This window comes from Bos mutus, chromosome X, assembly GCF_027580195.1.
Source record: "Bos mutus isolate GX-2022 chromosome X, NWIPB_WYAK_1.1, whole genome shotgun sequence".
NCBI lineage: Eukaryota > Metazoa > Chordata > Mammalia > Artiodactyla > Bovidae > Bos > Bos mutus.
The window spans coordinates 94,127,789-94,153,018 of record NC_091646.1 but is presented as its reverse complement, the minus strand read 5'-3'; the positions used below and the strand labels follow the sequence as shown (position 1 = coordinate 94,153,018).

The following is a 25,230-nucleotide window of genomic DNA, read 5'->3' as shown; positions in this document are numbered from 1 at the left end:
AATTACTTGTTCACAGTAGTCTCTTAAGATATTTTGTATTTCTGTGGTATCATTTTTAATGTCCCCTCTTTAGTTTCTGATTTTGAATTTTCTTTTTGTCTTAGTCTAGCTAAAGTTGGTCAATTTTGTCATTTCAGAGAACCAATTCTTAATTTCATTGATTCTTTTCTCCTGTTTTCCTGTTCTCCATTTCATTTACTTTGGCTCTAATGTTTGTTTATAATTTCCTTTCTTCTGCCAACTTTAGGCTTAGGTTCCCCCTGCCCTGGACCCCAGTTCCTGAAGGTATAAATGTTAGATTGTTTTGAGAGTTTCTTTTCCCCAAGTTTTTCTTTAAAATTATTACTGTCATACAGGGTAAACACAAACAGTAAGAGGATCCAGGAAGATATAGAGGCATATTTCAAAGATACTGTGGATTCGGTTCCAGACCACTGGAATAAAGTGAATATCTCAATAAAGCAACCCACATGAATATTTTGATTTCCCAGTGCAGATAAGTTACATTTACACTTATACTTTAGTCTGTTAAGTGTGTAATCATTATGTCTAAAAAAACAAAGTGCACACCTTAATTAAAAAATACTTTATTGCTAAAAAATGCTAACCCTCTCAGCTTACCATTAGTCATGGTGCTAACATCAAAGATCACTGATACAGACCATCATAACAAATATAATAATAATGAAAAAGTCTGAAATGTTGGGAGAATTACCAAAATGTGACTCAAAGACAGAGTGAACAAATGCTGCTGGAAAAATGACTCTGATTTGCTCGACAGAGTGTTGCCACAAACCTTCAATTTGTAAAATAATAAATAAAAATAAAAATGGAATGTCTACAAAGCACAATAAAGCAGAGAGCATAAAACAAGGTATGCTTGTTTTAAAAAGTCCTCTTTGAACATAAAACATTTTCTTTTTAAGAAATATTCTGGTTATGTAAACTACCTGTATTTTTGCCCATTTATGTCATACTTGTGTGTGTGTATGTGTGTGTGCATATAAATGTGACACACCTTGTTTTCATATGTGCCTTCCCTATGCTATGCTATGCTAAGTCGCTTCAGTTGTGTCCAACTCTGTGCGACCCCATAGATGGCAGCCCCCAGGCTCCGTCGTCCTTGGGATTCTCCAGGCAAGAACACTGGAGTGGGTTGCCATTTCCTTCTCCAGTGCATGAAAGAGAAAAGTGAAAGTGAAGTCGCTCAGTTGTGTCCGACTCTTAGCGACCCCATGGACTGCAGCCTACCAGGCTCCTCCGTCCATGGGATTTTCCAGGCAAGAGTACTGGAGTGGGGTGCCATTGCCTTCTCCACTGGTAGATGGTAAAGAATCTGCCTGCAATGCATGAGACCCCAGTTCGATTCCTGGGTCAGGAAGTTCCCCTGGAGAAGGGATAGGCTACCCAGTCCAGTATTCTTGTGCTTCCCTGGTGGCTCAGACAGTAAAGAATCCTCATGCAATGCAGGAGACCTGGGTCCAATCCCTGGGTTGGGAAGATCCCCTGGAGGAGGGCATGGCAACCCACTCCAGTATTCTTGCCTGGAGAATCCCTATGGACAGAGGAGCCTGGTGGGCTATAGTACCTGTAGTCTCAAAAAGTTGGACACAACAGAGCGACTAAGCACAGCACAGTATAGAGAGGTCTCATTCTTTATACTGGTTTGATTTAATGGCTATACCACAATTTAACCATTATAGACATTCAATTTTTTTTCCTTTTTTGCTGTCAGAATTAATGCTGTCAAGTATACACAGTAATACATATAATGTACATATATACGTATATGACATTTACATGTAATATATACATATATGTGTCTGTATCTTTGCCTTCTGTTACAAGTATATATGTAGGATAAATTTTTAAAACCCAATTGCTGAGTCAAAGTTTATAGCTGTTTTTCACTTGATGAAGATTATCAAGCTGCTATCCAGAAAGGTTACATCAATTTCCATTCCCTCCAGGAGCATTCGGGGGTGCCTGCATTCCCACATTATTGTCAATACTTGGTTTCGTCAGACTTTTTAACATACGACAGACTGACAGGTAAAAAAAAAATGAAGATGGAGATTTCTCGGATAGAAAATGTGTCCCCTTATCTTTTCATTCAATACTCACTGAACAAAATGCATATACAGGATTTTACCCAGTCTAAATCTGAGTGGTCCCTGGTTTGTAAGCAGCGGTGTGTTGTGCATTGCGCAAGTAAACCCGGAAGTTTGGCTTGAAATGACAGCAGGTTGGGGAAGCTAGATTTTTGTAAGCTGAGTCCAGTTCATAATTGCTTGATTATAGACATATCAGGAAATGGGGCACTTCCATGGGCTGTAGCTTAGATCCTTTGTTACTCTTGATCCGGAACCCTGTGATGGCTAAAAGGACATAAGAACTAGCACTACTTGATCACTTAGTGTCCACCCTGTCATGAACCCTTTCCATATATTATGTCATTTAGTACCAGTACTTAAGACTAGGCACCATATCATCCTCCTCCTCCCCAGTGAGGGAGCTGAGGCACAGAGAGGCTGTGGGACTTGTTCCAGGTTCCACCGCTAGTCAGCGGCAGAGGTGGGGTTCCATCCAACACAGGCTGGTCGCCAAATCTGTGCTTTCAATGAGCACTCTTCACACTTCAATGTGCACTCAGATCTCCTGGCGATCCTGTTAAAAATCAGGTTTTGATTCAGCAGATCTGGGGTGAGGCCCAAGACACTGTATCTCAACAAGCTCCCAGATGCTGCTGCTGCTGGTTCATTGAGCAGATTTGAGTAAAAACCTTGAAATCATTAATTTTTTGTCAATTTTATGGGATTGCCTGTGGACAGATTTCACTGATCCCTGCCCTGCCCCCCGCCCGCGCCCGCCACTTCATGATGTTCATCAGTTGGCCTTTTTACTGAAAGTGACTTCTTCCACAAATGCCAGAATATCAGCTCTCCAATTCATAGGTGCTGCTGAAGGACTTTTTGCAGGTTTAAGAACTCTGTTAACATCTATGAGTGAATGTGTGGATTTCCTTTTTTTCTGATAAATGTAATTTTACACTCTATATACAAATATGTTTTCTTTTTTTAGAATTCCTTTAAAGGCCCAAATAGACCATGTTCCAGCATTTGTAAATTATTTCATAGTAAGAGACACTTTATCATTCCCACATCAGATTGAAAACATGATGCTCTGATCATTTTTCAGGGCATGAATGGAACCACTCCTGTTTTAGAATCATTCAGTTAAATTTACCAATCTGACATAAAGGAGTGTTGCCCCAACTCTAAATTAAATGGAAGATGCTTAGACATTTCGTGGGGTTTTTTTTTTCTGATATAATGATTTAACACTCAGAATAAACTTGATTTCCTTAGAGATAACTTATCCCTTTTAATTAGTCCACTAATATACATTCCACTAAAAACTAAACTTATTACTTGTAATTATTTGGAGAGCATGGTTCATAATTTTCTTATTACTGAATAAATTGGGGAAATGTGGATAATAAAAGTTCTTTTAAATGTTCTGAATTATTTGTTTTGCTAGTGACCTGACCTCCCAGTGTTCCATGAGAAGGTGGTTTTAATGGAACTGCACTGTATTTATGACTTCTGAATGTGAAAATGACAGATTGTATTAATTTCTTATTAATTTGGCTAATTTCCTTTTCACTGGTTAATGAAAGATGTTTGTCTCTTGACTGGCTCCTACACAATGCACAGATTTCCTCTGTGTAGCAGAGGAAGAGCGTCCTTTAATATCCCCATGTGGAGATGGTCTCTTGGTAAACTGGCCAGCAGTCCATGATGTGTCCAAATTTTACTGATTACTCTCTGACCTACATTCACTAATTAAGTACAGTGCCTTGGATGTTGGTTTGAGTCACAGAAAAACATGTTTTTCTCATGCATTATTTACATATATCAAAGTACCTCTTATCTTTTCCTAGTTATTTTCTGTATGGATTTAGTTACTAAGGAAACTTACCAAGTTAACAGCCTTATTATTCCTGGGGTGCTAGCCACTTGAACAAATGGAATTTTCAAGAAGTCATTTGATCCATTCTTTCTTTTAGAAAGCTGAACAAAGAAGTGTTTTGTGTAAGGTCGCATTTCCTTTTCTGAACAGCTTTACCCATTCAACAACCCAAACAAATGAACGCCTTTGACACATTGAAGTGTGAGTGTTGCTACCTGGGCCATAAAGAAGCTGGTTCTCAGATGAGAGGCAGTCATAAAAGCTTCATGGCTGAGAACATCATCTAAATGAGAGGTGGCAAAACAAATATTGGTCATAGCATTATGTGCAGCTAGCTGTTACTGTGCCCATCTGCTGGTTCCATTGCTTTGCATGGAATGGATTCCTTATGCTCAGTGGTATATTGAAATCTGGTGTCCATGGCAACCAAAGCATCACCAATCCAAAGCAAGCACTGTGGGGACCAGCTGAATCTCCACTCCTACAATGACTTTAGAAGGGAGCCACATCCCTAACAGACTTTACAACTATCTAAGGCTGAAGAGTTCCAGTGATCCACCAGAAAGGAAGTATTGTTCTCGTGCACATTTCAGTAACATAATTTTGCTATTTAAAATGTTTCTTCTTTCTTTGTGAGGCAAAGAGAATTGCATGAGTTATCACCCATTGCAGCTGTTGAAATAGTTTAGCATCTCAATGAAGGCATTAAAAGATGATGGTTAAGAACAGGGCTTTCAGAGTCCCATAGCCCTGGTGTTGAATCGTGGCTCCATCCTGGTTGACCTTAGCCAAGTTACTTTATCATCTTTAAAGTTTGATCTCCTCATCTGCAAAAGGTAAGGTGAGCACCCCCTTCTTAGGTGTGGTAGGAAGATCCACTGAGAATATGTGTGTAACACACTTAGCAGAGGGGTCTGCTAGGCACATAGTAAAGACTCTGTGTAAGTCAGTCCTTGTTTTATTAGTATTTTGAATATTGTCATTAATGTGAAGTGAGATCTTCTGTGGACTAAATGATACAGGTGTGTTTTAGGGGGAAGTTTAGCCCATGTAATATTCCCTGTGGTGGTATTCAGAGCTGCTATGCCCCTGATCACAACAGCAAAGCTTTGAGATCTTCAGAGAGGCCATAAAGTGCTGGACAGAAATATTCTTTTCTCTGCCACATGGGAGATTAAGCTGAGCTGCTCAGAGAGATTATGTGTCAAAGTAAATTGAGTGGCTGGTCATCACCCCTGGAACCCGAACCTGTTCAAGTTGCCCTCTGCACTTTGGTTCCTCCAGGAAGAGGGTGTTCTTTTCTCTTTTTGCTAAGTTCAAGCTCTTTGAAGACTTAATCTAGGAAGTGGTTTTCCTGTGTCTGATTTGTGCTTCTCAGAGTAAATCACCTAATTGGCTTTATCAGCAGAGATTTGCTATGCAGGTTATGTTGGAATGTTTGTTTTTTTGCTCTCTTCCCCCCAGAATCTGAGGGGGAGATTCAAGGAGCTCTTTCCTGCTCTTAAATCCTCATCTGTGCTTCTAAAGATCATTTGCTTATATGGCACTAATTCAGAATTTCAGGCAAATTTCAGTAGTTGCCTCTCTGGTGAAGTGACAGTTTCAAATGAGTTTTCCTCAGCAAATGTTCCAGATCATGTACAGTCAGTAGCTTGTCTCAGCAAAGGATTAATACAATTAAGGATTCTTCCAAGTGTTTTTTCAGCTTCTGGGCCCAGAAATTATGTTTTTTCTTGCATTAGTGAACTTTTCTATTTGCATTTCAAGGCTGTGTCATACGTATATACTCACTGTCAGTTTTACAAACTTAAATCTACTCTTTAGCTTCTATTCATATTCATTTATGACATGATCTTGACATTTACAGCTACACTACTCTAATAGTAATGGAGTAGCAAATGGCAACCCACTCCAGTATTCTTGCCTGGACAACCCCATGAACAGAGGAGCCTGACAGGCTACAGTCCATGGGGTCACAAAGAGTCAGGTATGACTGAGTAACTGAACACATACTCTAATAGTAAAGGCATCATTATGATTTCTTCTTATCCCTAATAACTGAGTTGTTGTGTATACCCATTTAGTCATTTCAGTCGCTCAGTCATGTCTGACTCTTGGCAACCCCATAGACTGCAGCATGCCAGGCTTCCCTGTCCATCACTGACTCCCGGAAGTTGCTCAGACTCATGTCCATTGATTTGGTGATGCCATCCAACCATCTTATCCTCTGTCGTCCCCTTCTTCTGCCTTCAATCTTTCCCAACATCAGAGTCTTTTCCAATGAGTCAGTTCATCGCATCAGGGGCCCAAAGTATTGGAGTTTCAGCTTCAGCATCAGTCCTTCCAATGAATATTCAGGACTGATTTCCTTTAGGATTGACTGATTTGATCTCCTTGCAGCCCAGGGGACTCTCAAGAGTCTTCTCCAACACCACAGTTCAAAAGCATCAATTCTTCAGCACTCAGCTTTCTTTATAGTCTAACTCTCACATTCATACATGACTACTGGAAAAACCATAGCTTTGACTAGACGGACCTTTGTCAGCAAAGTAATGTCTCTGCTTTTTAATACGTGGTCTTGGTTGGTCATAACTTTTCTTGCAAGGAGCAAGCGTCTTTTAATTTCATGGCTGCAGTCACCATCTGCAGTGATTTTGGAACCCAAGAAAATAAAGTATAGCCATTAGTTCTGCCTAAAATCTCCAATACCCCAACAGCTGTCTCTAGGTCTGTGGCCTTTGTCTCCATGGGGGTCCATAGTATCTTTCCCAGATCTGTGGACGTAGGTCAGTGTTTCTCACACTTGAAAGTTTATGAGAATCCCTTGGAGGACTTGTTCCAGCCCCAAAGTTTCTGATTCAATGGATCTGGAGTCAGACTTGAGACTTTGCACTATGAACAAGTTTCCACTGATGCTGCTGCTTGTCTGGAGACTACATTTTTAGAACCACTACCTTATACTATACCCTTAACCTTGGCCAGACATCTCTGAAATGTGGGAACTGAGTGAAGGCTGTACAGTGGTAGTACCACAAACTTACCACCACCAGAAAATAACTCAAAAGATAGGACTGACTCTATGACAGGTACTGTGATAAACATATTATATCCATTTCAGGGGAGAATACTGGAACTTAGGTTCAGGAACTTGCCTGGCATACACAGCTGGGCAAGTAGTTGAACCCACATCTTCCTGATTACAGAGCTGCTTCTGGAGATTTAAGTCAGATAAGACTTCTGCATGATTTTCTACTGAGGTATTCATGGCCAAGAGGAGAGCGAGTTGTACCCCAAGACACCTGGAATGATAGTTTGAACTTGACTCTCTGAACTTCAAGGTGTTTTTGAAGTTTAACTTAAGAGTGAATAAAAATGGTGGTACAGGAGAGTGCTCTGCATCGATTCTGAAGTTCCAGAAGCCAGTTAGTCTCAGCTCAGCTTTGTCAGTTGCAACTTTGATAGGTCTTTTCACAGACCTGAGCAACTCGGTGATACTCTTAGGCTAGGCTCTCCAGTGAGGTGTGGATATACTTCATTCAGGAAGGACTCTCAGAGAAACCAGTATAGGAGTAGGGCAAACAGTGAAGAGTGGGAAGCCAAGCAAAGGTGTGATTTTTAGGCTGAGTTACAGCTTCCATCTCATTCTTTAAAGAACCCCAGAGGGGAGAGATAGCATCTCATAGTTTGTCCTGACTTGAGTCAAGCACTCCCACCAGCGTTTCACTACTAGATGGAGGTGTAATCTTCCTGGTACTTCCAGGCTTCTGGAATTGTGGGGCAAATGTGAAAAACAGAACTTTCTAGATTTAAGGGACCCCCTCCCCAGCAATGTTGGATAGAAAAAGAATAAAGAAAAGATTCTAAAGGCTTCTAAGAAGAAAAATAAAACTGCTTCCTTAAAAGGATTTGCACTGGACTTTCAGTAGCAACTTAAGCTACCCAACAGTGGAGCAAGGCCTCCTAAGTTCACAGAGAAAATTATCAACTAGAATTCTGTAGCAGCTAAAATTATCAATCAACTGTGAGAATAGAAAAAAATCTTTGCAAGTTCTCAAAAAAAAAAAACACACTTTTTTTTTTTTCTTTCAAAAGTGTAAGGCATAGGTAATTTTGCTTCACAGAATGTATTTAAAGAACTTACAGACCAGACGTTCCAAATGAAGCAACCACTGTCTGGAACACTGCAGGAGCTGGTAAAACATTTTTGAGGGAGGTCCATGGTGTTGGTGGAATGAACCAAGAAATAGGAAAGTATGAGATTTCAAAACCTGGAGCTCCAGTGCAGATGAGATCAGAAAACTTCAAGAGTGATGGTAAAGGACAGCCCAGAGTGAAGCTGGGTATCAAATCTTGAAGGAAGCCTAAGTACTGAAGCAGAGCTACAGCCAGGATGATGCTAAGAGAAAAATAATAAAATAGAATGGGTGAATTACCTGATATGCTTGGCTGTACCTAGAGGAGTTATGCAAGTTTGTCGGAAAGTTAAGGTGTGAATTTGGTATAGACAAAATAGAAAACCAAATAATATAGAAAGAAAAGGAAGTTATCTTGCAGGGGGAAGTAGAGGGAGAAAGGAAATACTAATCATTGAACATGGTTTTGCTTAATGAATATTGATTTAACCTGATACTGTTTTGGTAAAAAAAAAATGATACAATTATCTTGGGTGTTTGGGAAAGGAAACATATGTGTGGAGAGATTATAAGAGAGCTAAGTCTTCATCTTCCATGTTAGGAGATGAATAGATAACACCTTTAATGGAAAAGTCAAGAAATAGCTGTAAAAGTGTGTCATCTAATATTAAGATGAATAGCTTAAAAAAAGGCAAAAAAATATTTTCATTTTTTGCTGTGGATGAGGAGGGGTGGGACCGGAGCTTGATGTTATTTTAAGGAACTCCACTTTTTAAGTTATATACATGTATTGGGTTGACCAGAAAGCTCATTTGGGTTTTCCCGTAATGTGTTATGGAAATGCCTGAACAAATTTTTTGACCAACCTAATATTTCTTTGAGAAATATAAATACCAAGAACATAAGAGCTATTTTTCTTAATCTCACCTGTGCTTTTTAGCTGTGATTTCACCATATTCTCTTCTTCATAGTCTTATTCCTGCTTAGTGATTAACAAATGTTCTTAGAGAACATCTATGGAATATTACCTAATGATAGAAATAATGTCATTTATAGATAAATTTTGTCAGCATAAGTGTGGCTTGATACATTCTTTATATTCTAATAAGTAATACTAAATTAGGATTTAATGACATTAGTTTGGCCGAATAGCTCTGTGTCATTTAAAATCTTCATATGGTGTAATTTAAATAGTTGTGCCTTTAAAAATATTCAGTAAAATAATGAATATCAGAGCTGTATTTATTAAACTTCTACCCAGAAAGGAGGGGAGATTCCAGTTAAAATAATTAAAAGTAAAAAGATAGATGGTTAGAATACAGTGAAGATTGGTGGAATCACATATATAAAGCAGAATAAGAATATAGTTTTGTTTGTTTTTCATGGCAGTGGCTCTAAGATGCTCCAAGATTCTATAATGCTTCCAAGTCATTGCAACCAGTCGTAACTAATAATTATATAGAACATTAAGTAGACTAACTACTTGTTACATAAGCTGTCTCGTTTAATTCTCACAATCTCTCTTCAAGTTAGATACTATTACTAATACTACATTTTCAGAACAGAAAATAGAAAACATTGCAGAGAGGTTGAGTAACTTCCCCAAGTATGTAGGGTTGAGAAGTAGGATAATGATAACATTTATTGCCCAAGCAGGATACTTTTGGTGGGAACCAGCCAGTTAAGATTCTAAGACGAGAGAGAGAAACCAAGACTTACCTGTGGGATTTATGATCCCCAGTTGATAAGGGATTGAGTCTTGTCTAGAACTCAGGTTTTTCTGCAAATTTGTGCTCTTTCTGCTACCTTGGGCTAGTGGTACCCTTTGTTGTTCAGTTGCTCAGTTGTATCTGACTCTGCAACCCCATGGACTGTGGCACACCAGGCTAACCTGTCCTTCACCATCTCCTGGAGTTTGCTCAAACTCATGTCCATAGTCGGTGATGCCGTCCAACCAGCTCATTCTTTTTCACCCCTTTCTCCTCCTGCCCTCAATCTTTCACAGCATTAGGGTCTTTTCAATGAGTCAGCTCTTTGCATCAGGTGAAAGTGAAAAGTGAAGTATTAGGTGCTCAGTCATGTCTGACTCTTTGCAATCCCATGGATTGTAGCCTGCCAGGCTCCTCTGTCCTTGAAATTCTCCAGGCAAGAACTCTGGAATGGGTTGCCATTTCCTTCTCCAGGGCATCTTCCCAACTGAGGGATTGAACCTGGGTCTCCTGCATTGCAGGCAAATTTTTTTTATGGCCAAAGTGTTGGAGCTTTAGCTTCAGCATCAGTCCTTCCAATGAATGTTCAATCCTTTAGGATTGACGGGCTTTGATCTCTTGGCTGTACAAGGGTGGTACCCTTCCTGTTAAATGAAATTCCCCATTCCCTAAATATACCAATAAATGTTAACTGATGAGTGGCAAATAGTTGTTTCTGTTCATTGAGAGAACCCTCGAGGCAGTGGGTAGACTGTCTGCATATCCATTCTGGAGTTTCAGGACCGAATCTGTTGCTGACTCCCACCCAAGATGCCACTCAGTAGCCCGAAAACTCAAAGAGAGGAAGTGTCTGGAAGGCATTCAGACACAGTTGACAAGTTCCCAAATAGAATATGATAGAAGAGAGAATTGGAGACAAGCATGGACAATTAAGCATGAGGATGGAAGTGGATGGCCAACTGTGAGAAGGATCCTTAGCAGGAAGTGCCTAATACCACCTTTGTTCCCTGAGTTTCTTTTGTTACTTTTCTCACAAGCCTTTTTTCTCAACGGATCCCTTTCCTCAGCACTTCTGGCTGCCCTTTTGGGTGTACTGTTCACTGCACATTTCATGTTTGTTTCCATCCTACACATTTCCCAGAGAGCCTTGCTTGCAGCAAGACTGCAGCAGCTCTAAGCTCTTCATCTCCACTCCCTTTTCACTAATACTGATCTGAATAATAGGCAGACCTGGCAAACAGAAGATTCCTAATACATATTTACAGAAGAGAGGAAGGGATGCACATGAACTGTTTTTAATTTCACAAAACTAAATAATCCCCTTTATTGGAGTCTCAAGAAGGGACAGCCCATGTTTTAAAAGGAGCTCCTATCAAAATGTGTTTTAGCTTTTCTGGGTCTGACAGCAGAGCTACTTAGGATCTTGGGATGAAATATTTGGTCGACAGGTTACTTGGTTGGTCATGAATTCTGTCACATTTTCATTCACCATCAGCCTCATGACAGCCAGTGGATGGTAAAATTCTACCACTTTTATGTTACAAAGTGAAAAATGTGCCCAGCTGATGACAGGTCAAAATGATCTGCTTGTGCATTTCTGTGCTGACACACAGAACTCTCTCATTGTTAACATTTAAGAGACCCTTTAGGAAACTCTATGTTTGGACTTGTATAGTTTCAGACATCTGAAATGATTTTTGTTTTTAAAGTAATCTGTTACTTTTATATTCATGCAGCTGATAAAGTCTTGTGTATGTTTCTCAATTTTTATCTCCATCTGTTGAAAACTTATATTCACTTTTGATAAATTAAACACTGACAGATATAGATATTCAGTTGTTAAGAATTCCTTTTTTGTTTGGAAGGAATTACGCTGTCCTACAAATAAGAACTTAATGTAGAAAACCGCTCCTTTAATTACATATTAAAATACTATTCCTCAAAAAACTGTTGAAGTAAATATTTATGAATAAAAATATGTAGAGGAATAGAAGAATCAAAGCCAGTTTACAGTAAGTATGCTTTTACTACAGCTAAGAAATGAGTACCTCATCACATCCTTCCTAGAGTGAATAAACAGATACCTGAAGAGATAATTAAATCAGAAATTAGAAGGAAGATGTACCCTCAGAATTTGTTTACAGCGTACAATGATTTAATATTTCTTTTCATTTTAGATAGCATGAGCTTTTAATTAGGTGGTACACAGTATGGGACAGCTGTTTCTGACTCATACTATTGAATATTGACCAACATATAAACAACTCCCTATCAGTTTTTTTAGCAGTCAGAGGAAAGCCCCCAGTTCTTGGTGCAGGTAACTTATTAGAGATTCTAACTAAAACTACTATGTAAATGGGTTTTGACATTTAGCTTTCAAGCTTGAGGCATTTTTTTTCATCAGGCAAGCTGTGTTCTACAAACCATTCAGTATGACGGTAATCCAAGTCTATGCCCCAACCAGTAATGCTGAAGAAGCTGAAGTTGAACGGTTCTGTGAAGACCTACAAGACCATTTAGAACTAAAACCCAAAAAAAGATGTCCTTTTCATTATAGGGGACTGGAATGCAAAAGTAGGAGGTCAAGAAACACCTGGAGTAACAGGCAAATTTGGCCTTGGAGTACAGAATGAAGCAGGACAAAGGCTAATAGAGCTTTGCAGAGAATGCACTGGTCATAGCAAACACCCTCTTCCAACAACACAAGAGAGGACTCTACACATGGACATCACCAGATGGTCAGTACTGAAATCAGACTGATTATATTCTTTGCAACCAAAGATGGAAAAGCAGTATACAGTCAGCAAAAACAAGACCAGGAGCTGACTGTGGCTCAGATCATGAACTCCTTATTGCCAAATTCAGACTTAAATTGAAGAAAGTAGGGGAAACCACTAGACCATTCAGGTATGACCTAAATCAAATCCCTTATGATTATACAGTGGAAGTGACAAATAGATTCAAGGGATTAGATCTGATAGACAGAGTGCCTGATGAACTATGGAGGGAAGTTCGTGACATTGTACAGGAGACAGGGATCAAGATCATCCCCATGGAAAAGAAATGCAAAAAAGCAAAATGGGTGTCTGAGGAGGCCTGACAAATAGCTATGAAAAGAAGAAAACTAAAAAGCAAAGGAGAAAAGGAAATATATACCCATTTGAATGCAGAGTTCCACAGAATATCAAGGAGAGATAAGAAAGCCTTCTTCAGTGATCAATGCAAAGAAATAGAGGAAAATAATAGAATGGGAAAGAGTAGAGATCTCTTCAAGAAAATCAGAGATACCAAGGGGATATTTCATGCAAAGATGGGCTCAATAAAGGACAGAAGTGGTATGGACCTAACAAAAGCAGAAGACATTAAGAAGAGGTGGCAAAAATACACAGGAGACCAATACAAAAAAGATCTTCATGACCCAGATAATCATGATGGTATGATCACTCACCTAGAGCCAGACATCCTGGAATATGAAGTCAAGTGGGCCTTAGGAATCATCACTACAAACAAAGCTAGTGGAGGTGATAGAGTTCCAGTTGAGCTGTTTCAAATCCTAAAAGATGATGCTGTGAAAGTGCTGCACTCAATATGCCAGCAAATTTGGAAAACTCAGCAGTGGCCACAGGACTGGAAAAGGTCAGTTATCATTCCAATGCCAAAGAAAGGCAATGCCAAAGAATGCTCAAACTACCACATAATTGCACTCATCTCACACGCTAGTAAAGTAATCCTCAAAATTCTCCAAGCCAGGCTTCAACAGTATGTGAACCATGAACTTTCAGATGATCAAGCTGGTTTTAGAAAAGGCAGAGGAACCAGAGATCAAATTGGCAACATCTATTAGATTATTGAAAAAGCAAGAGAATTCCATAAAAACATCTATTTCTGCTTTATTGACTATGCCAAAGCCTTTGACTGTGTGGATCACCACAAACTGGAAAATTCTTCAAGAGATGTTAATGCCAGACCACCTGACCTGGCTCTTGAGAAATCTGTGTGCAAGTCAGGAAGCAACAGTTAGAACTTGACGTGGAACAACAGACTGGTTCCAAATAGGAAAAGGAGTACGTCAAGGCTGTATATTGTCATCCTGCTTATTTAACTTATATGCAGAGTGCATCATGAGAAACACTGGGCTGGAAGAAGAACAATCTGGAATCAAGATTGCCGGGAGAAATCTCAATTACCTCAGATATGTAGATGACACCACCCTAATGGCAGAAAGAGAAGAACTAAAGAGCCTCTTGATGAAAGTGAAAGAGAAGAGTGAAAAATTTGGCTTAAAGCTTCATATTCAGAAAACTAAGATCATGGCATCTGGTCCTGTCACTTCATGGCAAATAGATGGGGAAACAATGGAAACCATGAGAGACTTTATTTTTGGGGGGCTCCAAAATCACTGTGGATGGTGACTGCAGAAATTAAAGATACTTACTCCTTGAAAGGAAAGTTATGACCAACCTAGACAGCATATTGAAAAGCAGAGACATTACTTTGCCAACAGAGGTCCGTCTAGTCAAGGCTATGGTTTTTCCAGTAGTCATGTATGGATGTGAGATGGAGTATAAAGAAGGCTGAGTGCCAAAGAATTGATGCTTTTGAACTGTGGTATTGGAGAAGACTTTTGAGAGTTCCTTGGACTGCAAAGAGATCCAACCAGTCCATCCTAAAGGAAATCAGTCCTGAATGTTCATTGGAAGGACTGATGTTGAAGCTGAAACTCCAATACTTTGGCCACCTGATGCGAAGAGCTGACTCATTTGAAAAGACCCTGCTGGCTAGGAAAGTTTGAAGGTGGGAGGAGAAGGGGACAACAGAGGATGAGATGGTTGGATGGCATCACCGACTCAATGGAGATGAGTTTGAGTAAACTCCGAGAGTTGGTGATGGACAGGGAGGCCTGGGGTGCTGCAGTCTATGGGATTGCAGAGTCGGACATGACTAAGTGATTGAACTGAACTGAAATTTAGCTTCCAGCGGAATCACCTTGGAAACCTTATTAAAACATGGGTCATTGTGCTTTACGTGGGTCTGGGGTAGAGTGAGAGAATTTGCACTTCTAAAAAGTTCCCAGATGATGCTGATGCTGCCATTCTAGGGACCACAATTCCAGAACCATTGCTCTAGACCACCATATTGCTGGAAGCAGAAAACTTGTCACCAAGGATTTTCAGCTTGGTCTGTAGGATGAAAAATCCTGATGGTCTTTTGGAAAGTTCCTGCTTCCAGTGATCACTTTTAAGATTTGTCTCTCTCTCTCTCCCTCTTTTTTTTCTTTTTTGTATCCAAAACGTGTTTTTTTTTTTTTTTGTATCCAAAACGTGTTTATTGGGATAGTTCTGCATTCTTCTTGATACAGAGTACTTTTAGTGCTGCTTCTGTCTGAAGGAGTATCCTTTGTAGCCTTGCTTTTCCTCCTGTAGGCTGGCAGAGGACAGCAGAGCAGCCAACACACAAAACTGCTGTTTGTGCATGGCTAAAGATGGTGGTGATGTTATAGCATCCTGGGCACTTCACATCCATGAAACAGGAATTGGGGCTCTGCAACAGGCTCTTCTATGTTTCCTGTTCTCTTTTGGAGAGGGATACAGGAGATCCTTTGGGAGAGGCATGTTCTCATGGGGAGGTTGTCATTGCCGGAAAGCTTTTTTTCATTTCTTTTTTTTTTTTTTGGATGGGGACCAGTTTTGAAGCCTTTATTGAATTAGTTACAGTATTGCTTCTGCTCTTTTATGTTGGGCCCTAAGGTATGTGGGATCTTAGCTTCCCCATCAGGAATCAAACCTGCACCCACTGCATTGAAAGGTGAATTCTTAACTGCTGGTTTTCCAGGGAAGTCCCACTTTTTTTTTTTTTTTTTGAAGATTGTATTTGTTTAGAGAAGTTTTAGTTTCACTGGAAAATTGAGAGGAAAATACAGATTTCTGCACATACTCCCTGCCCTCACATGCATAGCCTCCCGCATTATCAACATTCCTCACTTGAATGGTGCATTTGTTACAACTGATGAAACAACATTGCCACATCATAATCACCCAAAGTCCGTAGTTTACATTTTGGTCACTCTTAGTTCACAATATCTTTCATGATTTCACTTTGTAAGTCGTATTCTGTTATTTCTGCAGTATCTCATTGATATTCAGTGTGGGAGGGAATTACACTTTTGTTTTAAGTGAATTCTGTGTAACTTGTCTAAACTTCATTTGTTTAATCTCCATTCCGTGGTGCACTGTTCAGAACATCACTGGCTTTCAGGGCTGTCACATTCAGTGTAGATGGCAAGATACTGATATATGTAATCATGTTTGATATTCACCCTCTCCTTACAAGAGCAAATGGACATTTTCTTTTTTAAGTAAATTGGTGCTATGATTAGGTGTAAATAAGCTCCCAGTTCTTTGGATAATGCCATTGACAATCCATTGACAGCATTCTTGGGTCTGATCAAATAGCACCAATGCCCAGAATAACCCTTTCCAGTGATATAAACCAGACCACACACCAGACTTCTGAGTTATTTGTGTTGCCTTGTTGAGGTGACAGAGGGAAGCATCTTTATGAAAAATCGCTATCGTATATCCATTGTGTAGTCACAGCAACAACTCTTGTTATCACTGTCATCTTGAAGAATATATATTAACCTCAGAGACCTTGATAAATGACCCTTTAGGGGGAAATTAATATCTTTAGGCGAGTCAAATATATTAATCATTGATGCCACGGACAGAGTAAATTTCCTTCTTGCTGCTGTGGCAAATACTGTAAATCCTTGCAAGGTCCACAGGCAACATTTATGGCCTTCTAAATACTGAGCAATGCCTGCCATTCACTGGAATGGGAGTAAGTAACATCTCCTGACCTCAGGTGTTCTAACACGTTAGGAAAATTGTCAAAATCAGTGCTTCTCAAGTTGTAATGTACCTGAATCACCTGGAGAACCTATTGAAGATCTGGGGCTTTCCCTGGTGGTCCTGCAGTTAAGAATCCACCTGCCAGTGCAGGGGACGTGGTTCAATCCCTGGTCGAGGAAGATCCCACTGAGCCCATGATCCACAACAAGAGAAGCCCACGCACCCACAGTGAAGATTAGCCCACACTCGCTGCCACTAGAGAAAGCCTGCATGCAGCAGCAAAGACCCAGCACGGCCAAAAATAATATGTGGGATGAGACCTAAGATTCTGCATTTCTTAGAAATTGTAGATGGTGCCAGTGTTCCACTGAGTGGTCCTTTGCTCAACACTTTTGAACCACCTGCTTTCATAGAGCATTCCTTTCTTATAGCCTAGCAAGTCCGGTTGGAGAAGGCAATGGCAACCCACTCCAGTACTCTTGCCTGGAAAATCCCATGGTTAGAGGAGCCTGGTAGGCTCCAGTCCATGGGGTCACTAAGAGTCAGACACGACTGAGTGACTTCACTTTCACTCTTCACTTTCATGCATTGGAGAAGGTAATGGCAACCCACTCCAGTGTTCTTGCCTGGAGAATCCCAGGGACGGGGGAGCCTGGTGGGCTGCATAGAGTCAGACGTGACTGAAGTGACTTAGCAGCAGCAGCAGCAAGTCCAGTACTGGTATAGCTCTTCACCCAGAAGCTCAGTCTGGTCACCTAAACACATTTCCCTCTTCTTGATGTTCTTTTAGTAAAAACATTTCTGCTTACTCTGTGGACAAGATTCATATCGGCAACTATTGCTTTTATGTCTGTGTCCTTTAAGAACTTTTTACCTTGGTGTTAGAAAGGTCAACTTCATTTTCATCAGAAAATGCTGTTGGGGGAATTCCTTGATTTCCCAGTGGTTAGGAGCACAGATTTCATCTCTGGTCAAGGAACTAAGATCCTGCAAGCCTCACAGTGCTGCCAAAAAAAAAAAAAAAAATTGCTGTTGGGGGAAGAGTTGTCATGAATGTCCGATTAAAGGTAATTCCATAACACTGTGTTGTTGTTTAGTTGTTAAGGTGTGTCCAACTCTTCTGTGGCAACCCCATGGACTTTAGCCCACCAGGCTCTTCTGTCCATGGGATTTCCCAGGCAAGAGTAGTAGAGTGGGTTGCCATTCTCCTCTCCAGGGGATCTTCCCGACCCAGGGATCAAACTCAGGTCTCCTGCATTTCAGGCAGATTCTTTACCACTGAGCCACCAGGGAAGCCGCATAGGATTGTATGAGAGAGGCAAACCCCAAGTTCCAAGGAGAGACTTACGATGCAAACTCTGTGCTATGCCATTTAATGATGTTCTCAGAAGACCATAGCTTTCCTTTGTAAACTTCAGCTTGTGATCAGTGATCACTGGTGCATGACGCCAAGTACAGCTTTAATAAAATGGTTTCATTGCTGGCTTTGGTCTTGGGCGAAACAGGAGTGATGAAAGATACTGTTAGAGCCTGTATGGAGCCATCACTCAAATGGTTCTATTCCCAAGGAACAGACAAATTACCGTAACCTAACAGGGATTATTTTAAACAACGAAATCTGCTCAGATCTGAGGGTGGAAGCTGGATTCCTTTCCTGGCTTAATATATCTGTTACCAGTGCTGTTAGCTGTAGCTGATTGAAAACCTGACTATGGTGGTTTCAACAGATTGTTGTTGTTGTTGTTCTGTCATTCAGTCATGTCCAACTCTTTGTGATGCCATAGACTGCAGCATGCCAGTCTTCCCTGACCTTCGCCGTCTCCCAGAGTTTGCTCAAACACATGTCCATTGAGTCGGTGATGGCGTCCAGCCATCGCATCCTCTGTCACCCGCTTCTCTTCCTGCCTTCAATCTTTCCCAGCCTCAGGGTCTTTTCCAGTGAGTCGGCGTTGATTTCCTTTAGGATTGACTAGTTGGATCTCCTTGCAGTCCAAGGGACTCTCAGGAGTCTTCTCCAACACCACAGTTTGAAAGCATCATTTCTTCAGTGCTCAGCCTTCTTTATGGTCCAACTCTCACATCTGTACATGACTACTAGAAAAACCGTAGATTTGACTATATGGACCTTTGTTGGCAAAATGATGTCTGTGCTTTTTAATACACTGTATTCTAACATAACATATTCTAACATATAGCCATCTAACATCAGATGGCTGCTGGTATTGGTACAGTGAGTTGGTGATGTCAGGGACTTTCCCAGGTCATGGTTACAGAATCCGTGGGTAAGGTCCAGATACCATGTTTACATTCAAGATAGGAAGCAGAGAAAAGGCTGTGCTGAGTATGTCTCCACTGATCAGGGAAGCAAAAGCTGTCCAAGACATTTCCAAATTTCTCCTTGTATCTGTTGACCAGGACTGTTGTATGGCCACACACGGGAGACTAGGAAAGCTTGCCTTTATCTAGGCCACCTTGAAAACTGCTGGGGTTCTGAAGGGAGAAATGGATATTGGGTAGGCAACTAACTAAATTTCCCTGCCTCTATTATTCAACTTTGCTCTTTTTTTTCCCCCTGCAGAATCCAATATTCAGTACTAGGAAAGAGAGCGAGTGTCTGCTGCCAGTAGGGGATGGGTTTGGCAGAGGGAAGAAGCAAAGGTCAGCCTTTCAACGTCCAAACTCCATTTCCCCCCAGTGAGATAAGTATACAGATTGGGTTTTGAAGGCACAAACTGCACCTAAAATCAAAAGGAAAGGTAAACGGACATCACACTGTGCACGCAGAGTAGTTTGGAAATTCAACAACGGAATTTCCAAAGTCATAAATATGGTGGTACCCCTTATCCTGCAATGTCATTAGACAGTTCAAGTGTTAAACAGCTTGTGTTGTCAGCTTAGTGAATCCCTAATGATTTTGAAAGAAGACCTTGTAGTATTAATTATCATTAGTCTGCCTCTCTGGATACCCAGATTCTTGATAAGGAGCAGTTGATAAGGTCTTTTGATAAAGAATGAAGCAGCATGGAACGTGAACATCTTGGGGGTATTACATTCCTTTTAAAAATGCCCTTTAGACATTGATTCTTAAATAATGAGGGTCTTTCCAATGCTATTACTATATACTTCCTGTTGATTTTTAGATGACGTTTTGCATCAATTAGAGTTAATTAGACCTGCATTAGATTAGGGTTTTGCCCACTGTGGAGCTGGGTAACTGCTTTTTGCTGCTGCTTCTTCATTTAACCTTATTAAAATAATTTAGTTGCTAGGAGTTCATTCTTCTTTTAAAGAGGAAAGAAAATACAGTTTGGTAGGTGACAGAATGATGTATTTCTCTTTCTTGATTAAAAACTGTGTGTGTATGGCCAAGATCAGGCTTTTCAGCTTGGCTTTGTAACATTTTGAAGGTGATTGCTTTGTTTAATCCTCTGACTCTGCTTTATGCCTCTGAATTAGCTCGTACATTTTTATCTGTAACCTGGTCACTGGATGAAAGGGAATGATGATTTCTCCGTTGTGCAGATTTCAGAATTTGGAGGGGAAAAGTGTGATAAAAGACAACTTTGCATTTTGTTTCATATGCGTAAAGGATATAGAAGTGTTTCATGGATTCCCATAGAAAGTCTGGCAGAAGATGGAGGTTGGGAAGAGAGATGGATGGGCTTCTTTCGCTGTGTCTTAAAACAGGAGATTAGTTCTTCCAGAGAATTTCCTTTCGCCCTTTCCAAAATGAATGCAGAATAGCTTGTGTCAGGGTCTAAAGGCCGGTTGGGGTCCTGGTGGGATTGTGTGGCAGAGATGAGACAAAGTAGAGTTTTAGGATTTTTCACAAGAACCTCCTGGTAGATGGCCTGAACTCACTCACCCTTGGAGAAGTGAACATCACAGTGCTGGGCACTCACTTCACATGGGTGCCTCTAACCTTATTGACAGACTTGTAAGCATGACTCTCTCTTTTGTGTTGGCCTAGAATTTGGAACCTGCTTCCATCGTAGCATTTGACACTTTGTGTCCTGAGCTCTGACAGGGCTGAGAAGATTTCTTTCTTTCTTTTTTGTTAAGATTTTCTTTTTTTGATGTGGACCATTTTTGAAGTCTTTATTGAATTTGTTACAATATTGCTTCTGTTTTCTGTTTTGGATTTTTGGCCCTGAGGCACGTGGGATCCTAGCTCCCTGACCAGGGATCGAACCCACACTCCGTGCATTGGAGGGAAAGTTTTAACCACTGGACCCCCAGAGAAGTCCCTGAGAGCTCTTTGAGGGCAGACAAAGACCTCAGACTCCAGAGGACAAGGAGTGTGTTCTGTCTTGCTTTTCACAGTACATGGTACCAAGTAAATGGATGCAAGATTGAAGCAGCCCACTGCAGTGTTTCAATGTGAGTTTGTCTCTCATTTCATGATCCTCATTTTCATGGGGACATTAGGTCTGCTTTCACTGTACTTCTTTGGTGTCTAGAGAGTTCTTGGTATGGATTTAAAAGGCACTTGAGGGGGGCGGTCCTAAGAGTGGAGGAATAGGATGGGAGACCACTTTCTCCCCCATAAATTCATCAAAAGAACATTTGAACGCTGAATAAATTCCACAGAACAACTTCTGAATGCCGGCAGAGGATATCAGGCACCCAGAAAAGCAGCCCATTGTCTTCTAAAGGAGGTAGGAAAAATATAAAAGATAAAAAGAGAGACAGAAGAGATAGGGATGGAGATCTGTCCCAGGAAGGGAGTCTTAAAAAAGAGAGAAGTTTCCAAACACCAGGAAACACTCTCACTGGCGAGTCTGTGGTGAGCCTTGGAACCACAGAGGGCAACATAACTGGGAGAAAAAATAAATAAATAAATAAAACCCACAGATTACGTGCCCAACGATAACTCCCAGTAGAGAAGCAGCGCAGACACCCGCAGACGCCCGCATCCGCCACTAGCAAGCAGGGGCTGGGCAGTGAGGCACAGGCTGCATTGCTTACAGTAAGGACTGGGCCTGAATGCCCTGAGGGCAATCTGAGGGAACTAACTTGAGATAGCAAACCAGACTGTGGGATAGCTACCCTGCGAAAAGCCCTAACCTAAGACACCTCCAGGCCCACTCACAGAACAAAGGACTGAGCAGAGCTAGCCGGCTGCGGACTGGCACATCCCCCTCTGGAGACAGGCAGGCGAGGGCAGCCAGAGCCAGAAGGGGGCGGCCGTGATTATCTACCAAACTGCAAGCAGCCTTCGTTGCTAACCAAGACTTCTTGGGATTCTGGACGGTTGACATCCACCTGAGAAGGTGCACTGGTTGTACACCCAGAAAACTGAGTGGCAGGAAAGCAGGAGGCGATAAGTCGCAGCAACTGTGCTCACCAAACAACTGGTCACCTGAGCTGCTCAGACCTGGGAAGGGCTCAAAACGCTGGCCCAACCGAGTCTGCGCCTCTGAGGAGTACTGAGTACCTGAACCTGAGCGGCTTAGACCTGGGAAGTGCATGCAGCCCAGGGTCAGCCTCAGACAGTTCCCGGTAGAGCAACCTAGAGCCTAAGCAGTGTAGACAGGGAAAGCATACATGCCGTGAGTGGGGGCAAACCCAGTGTGGCTGAGACACTGCGAGCTCTCCCCACAGATGCCAGTGTTATTTGTTTGCAGCGTCTCTCCCTCCCCACGGCACAACTGAGCAAGTGAGCCTAAAAAAGTGTCCACCACCGCCTCCTTGTGTCAGGGTGGAAATCAGACACTGAAGAGACCAGCAAACAGCAGAATCTAAAACAGGGAACTGCTTTGGAAGTGACAGATGGAGAAGTCTTGAGGCTACTGTAAGAATAAGACTGAAAACCAGAGGCAGAAGGCTTAAGTCCAAATCCTGAGAACACCAGAAAACTCCTGACTCCAGGGAACATTAATCGATAGGAGCTCATCAAACGCCTCCATACCTACACTGAAACCAAGCACCACCCAAGGGCCAACAAGTTCCAGAGCAAGACATACCACGCAAATTCTCCAGCAACACAGGAACATAGCCCTGAGCTTCAATATACAGGCTGCCCAATGAGTCTCATAACTCATTACTGGACACTTCATTGTACTCCAGAAAGAAGAAATCCAGCTCCACCCACCAGAACACCGAAACAAGGTTCCCTAACCAGGAAACCTTGACAAGCCACCCGTCCAACCACACCCACAGCCAGGAAACTCCACAATAAAGAGAACTCCAAAAACTGCCAGAATATGGAAAGGCCACCCCAACACAAGATGAAGAGGCAGAGAAATACCCAGCAGGTAAAAGAACAGGGTAAATGCCCACCAAAGCAAACGAAAGAGGAAGAGATAGGGAATCTACCTGATAAATAATTCCAAATGATGATAGTGAAAATGATCCAAAATACTGAAAACAAAATGGAGTTACAGATAAATAGCCTGGAGACAAGGATTGAGAAGATGCGAGAAAGGTTTAACAAGGACCTAGAAGAAATAAAAGAGAGTCAATATATAATGAATAGTGCAATAAGTGAGGTCAAAAACACTCTGCAGGGAACCAACAGTAGAAAACGGAGGCAGAAGATAGGATAAGTGAGGTAGAAGAATGGTAGAAATAAATGAAACAGAGAGGAAAAAAGAAAAACGAATTAAAAGAAATCAGGACAATCTCAGAGACCTCTGGGACAATGTTAAATGCCCCAACATTCGAATCATAGGAATCCCAGAAGAAGAAGACAAAAAGAAAGACCATGAGAAAATACTTGAGGAGATAATAGTTGAAAACTTCCCTAAAATGGGGAAGGAAATAATCACCCAAGTCCAAGAAACCCAGAGAGTCCCAAACAGGATAAACCCAAGGCAAAACACCCCAAGACACATATTAATCAAATTAACAAAGATCAAACACAAACAACAAATATTAAAAAGCAGCAAGGGAAAAACAACAAATAACACACAAGAGGATTCCCATAAGGATAACAGTTGATCTTTCAATAGAAACTCTTCAGGCCAGGAGGGAATGGCAGGACATACTTAAAGTGATGAAAGAAAATAACCTACAGCCCAGATTACTGTACCCAGAAAGGATCTCATTGAAATATGAGGGAGAAATCAAAAGCTTTACAGACAAGCAAAAGCTGAGAGAATTCACCACCACCAAACCAGCTCTCCAACAAATGCTAAAGGATCTTCTCTAGACAGGAAACACAGAAAGGGTGTATAAACTCGAACCCAAAACAATAAAGTAAATGGCAATGGGATCATCAGATCAGATCAGATCAGTCAGTCAGTCGTGTCCGACTCTTTGCAACCCCATAAATTGCAGCACACCAGGCCTCCTTATCCATCACCAACTCCCAGAGTTCACTCAGACTCACGTCCATCGAGTCAGTGATGCCATCCAGCCATCTCATCCTCTGTCGTCCCCTTCTCCTCCTGCCCCCAATCCCTCCCAGCATCAGAGTCTTTTCCAATGAGTCAACTCTTCGCGTGAGGTGGCCAAAGTACTGGAGTTTCAGCTTTAGCATCATTCCTTCCAAAGAAATCCCAGGGCTGATCTCCTTCAGAATGGACTGGTTGGATCTCCTTGCAGTCCAAGGGACTCTCAAGAGTCTTCTCCAACACCATAGTTCAAAAGCATCAATTCTTCGGTGCTATACTTATCAATAATTACCTTAAATGTAAATGGGTTGAATGCCCCAACCAAAAGACAAAGACTGGCTGAATGGAAATGGAAACAAGAACCCTATATATGTTGTCTACAAGAGACCCACCTTGAAACAAGGGACACATACAGACTGAAAATGAAGGGCTGGAAAAAGATATTCCACGCAAATAGAGACCAAAAGAAAGCAGGAGTAGCAATACTCATATCAGATAAAATAGACTTTAAAACAAAGGCTCTGAAAAGAGACAAAGAAGGACACTACATAATGATCAAAAGATCAATCCAAGAAGAAGATATAACAATTATAAATATATATTTACCCAACATAGGAGCACCATAATATGTAAGACAAATGCTAACAAGTATGAAAGGGGAAATTAACAATAACACAATAATAGTGGGAGACTTTAATACCCCACTCACACCTATGGATAGATCAACTAAACAGAAAATTAACAAGGAAACACAAACTTTAAATGATACAATAGGCCAGTTAGATCTAATTGATATCTATAGGACATTTCACCCCAACACAATGAATTTCACCTTTTTCCCAAGCGAACACGGAACCTTCTCCAGGATAGATCACATTCTGGGCCATAAATCTAGCCTTGGTAAATTCAAAAAAATTGAAATCATTCCGAGCATCTTTTCTGACCACAATGCAGATTAGATCTCTTACAGGAGAAAAACTATTTAAAATTCCAACATATGGAGGCTGAACAACACGCTGCTGAATAACCAACAAATCACAGAAGAAATCAAAAAAGAAATCAAAGTATGCATAGAAATGAATGAAAACAAAAACACAACAACCCAAATCCTGTGGGACACTGTAAAAGCAGTGCTAAGGGGAAAGTTCATAGCAATACAGGCATAACTCAAGAAACAAGAAAAAAGTCAAATAAATAACCTAACTCTACACCTAAAGCAACTAGAAAA

The 25,230-nt window shown here is 41.0% G+C and overlaps 1 protein-coding gene and 1 pseudogene across 1 annotated transcript in view; one reads left to right on the top strand and one right to left on the bottom strand.

Moving 5' to 3' along the window:
- The window catches only part of LANCL3 (LanC like family member 3), a 119,107-nt gene that overhangs the window by 10,641 nt on the left and 83,236 nt on the right, over window positions 1-25,230 (top strand). The window lies entirely within an intron of this gene.
- On the bottom strand, window positions 15,181-15,426 carry LOC106700545 (small ribosomal subunit protein eS27-like; annotated as a pseudogene).